Source organism: Lissotriton vulgaris, chromosome 7 (assembly GCF_964263255.1).
Source record: "Lissotriton vulgaris chromosome 7, aLisVul1.2, whole genome shotgun sequence".
In the NCBI taxonomy this organism is placed as follows: Eukaryota; Metazoa; Chordata; class Amphibia; order Caudata; family Salamandridae; genus Lissotriton; species Lissotriton vulgaris.
The window spans coordinates 1,553,011,167-1,553,013,748 of record NC_141695.1 but is presented as its reverse complement, the minus strand read 5'-3'; the positions used below and the strand labels follow the sequence as shown (position 1 = coordinate 1,553,013,748).

General features: G+C 51.4%; 1 pseudogene; it reads right to left on the bottom strand.

The window, feature by feature from the left end:
- Positions 1–979: 979 nt before the first annotated feature.
- On the bottom strand, positions 980–2,246 carry LOC147705988 (18S ribosomal RNA; annotated as a pseudogene).
- Positions 2,247–2,582: the final 336 nt, after the last annotated feature.

Below are 2,582 nucleotides of genomic sequence, written 5' to 3'. Positions count from 1 at the left end.
ACAACATTCGCCCACCTGCAGGCACCGGTGAGGCAGGAGGAAGGCAGCACCATCTGCCTGCCCGCACCTGCTTGGTAAGATGGCCCATCGCACCATCAAGGCTTCCACTCTGGGAGTTGACCTCCATGACTCTAAGAGCATTTGCAGTCACTTGGCATAGGAGCCCTGTCCCCCCACATGTTAGGGGGCTCCCGGAACAGCAGAGCCAGGCAGCCCTGCTCCCGCCTGTCCTTCCGGGAGAGGCCTTGTGAGTCTTCAAACTTTTTGGGCGGCCACACATAACTGGGACAAACTAGGTAGCTGACAACGAGGGAGGGTCGCCCCACATATCAGCCATCTACCCTGGGCTGGACCCCTGCAGAGTCAAGAGTCCGCAGCTTGGGCGGCAGCCCCGAGCCATTCCAGGTCAGCTGGGGTAGCCCACCCCCTTCCCTGGTCGAACGCACCAGAAGGGAAGAGCCGGGTATCTCCCCATTCCACACGCCCTCACTGAGAGGAGGCAGGGTCCCCTCCCAGCCTTTACTCCTTCTCATCAAGGCAGCCCTGCCCCTGAAAAAGGGCTGCCTCTCGGTCACACAAAACCAGGTCAGGTTGGAATCTGGCATGGGAGAGCCTGGGGCGACAGGGCCTTTGTGGGTGTTCCCAGCTTTGGGAGGCACTGCCATTCGGTTTTCCCCTCATGCTAGGTGAGCGTGGGATTCATCTTGGGAGGGATTTCCTTTCATGCCACTTCCCAAGTGCCTGCGAAATCAGGCTGCCCCATCCCCAATCCCTCGCATGTACATCGTCGAGTTCTCCTCGGTGGATGATCTCACCAAACGCCCAGACCTCGCCAGAGCGCCATGGTGGCCGCAGGCTGCTTTGCCGGCTAGGGTGTGTGAGGCCAGAGCTGGGCCCTGCATCTACATTGTGTTTTCCATCTGGTAGGTGGCCAAGGGTTTCAGGCTAGCACACTCAGGCACTCAGGCCACTCTGTAATTATTTATCCTTCAGCAGGTTCAACAGGGACATTGTTAACCCCTGCTGGGCGGATCCAAGGACCTCACTAAACCATCCAATCGGTAGTAGCGGCGGGCGGAGTGTACAAAGGGCAGGGAATTAATCAACAGAAGCTTAGGACCTGCACATACTGGGAATTCCTTGTTCATGGGAAATAATATCAATACCCAAATCCTATCATGAACAGGGTTCAGCGGGTCACCCACACCTGTCAGCGAAGGGTAGACACACACTGATCTATTCAATGTAGGGTACGTTCAGCTCTGGGCATCAAAAGGGCATCACATACCTATTATTGCTCACTCTTGTTTGGCTTAAAACAGCACTTATCCCTCTAAGAAGTTGAACGCCGACCTCTGGGGTGGTCACATAACTAGTTATCATAGAGGAGTCTCATTCATTATAAGAATTAACCAGACAAATTGCTCCACCACCACCCACAGAATCAAGAAAAAGCTTTCAATCTATCAGTCTTTCCCATGCCTGGGTCAGGAGAGGTTTCTTGTGTTGAGTCAAATTAAGCTACAGACTCCAGTCCTAATAGTGTGTTTCCATCAATTCCTTAGTTTCAGGTTTGCAACCATACTCCCCCTGGAACCCAAAGACTTTGGTGTCCCTGAAGCTGCTTGGTTGGCCATGGGAATAACGCCACCAGATCGCTAGTTGGCATTGTTTATGATCGAAACTATGACGGTATCTGATCGTCTTCAAACCTCCGACTTTCACTCTTGATTAATGAAAACATTCTTGGCAAATGATTTTGCTGTGGTTAGTCTTGTGCCGGGACCAGAATTTCACCTCTAGCATCACAATACAAATGCCCCCATACGTCCCTCTTAATAAGGGCCCCAGGTCTGAAAACCAACATATACAACTGGAGACTGATTCCATTATTTCTAGCTGAAGTATTCAGATGACCGATCTGCTTTGAACACTCAATTTTTCAAAGTGAATACTGTAGATCCCCAGGACACTCACTAATGAGCATTACGGGGGTATAGAGAGGCAGGGGGCTGGGACAGGAGGTAGCTCCCCACATGGAGGACAACCAGCTCAATCCCAAGATCCAACTACAAGCGTACTAACTTCAGCAATGTTAATATACGCTATTGGGGCTGGAGTTACCGTGGTTGGTGGCCCCAGTGAGGTAATATAAATTTTATGGTCAAGTTGTGTTCCCTAGCGCGTACCCCACCGACTCCATGTACCAGCTTAAAGAGCATGTAACTTCCCTCCTGTGTCAGCTATGAAGACGCAAATACATTTGCGTCCAACGTTAACATGTCCTCTTTCAGATCCACCCTGAATGGATTAAATAACCCGTTCCTAAGTATGCTATGCCAACGTCTTTTTGTAGTGTACTTTACATGTTTTCCTGCTCTGGCAAAGTAGGCCCTGAATTTCTGCCATCGAGCCTCTTTTCTGGCTTCTGACTCTGACAGCCTCAGCCCAGGCTGCCTCTGTACCCGTGAACTCTGACTTACTTCCAGCGCGGCCCATCGCGCTCAGCTCAGCCTGCTTTCTGCCAAGACTGACTACAAACTTCGAGTTATCTGTTCCGCTCTTCGAAAATGCATTCCTGC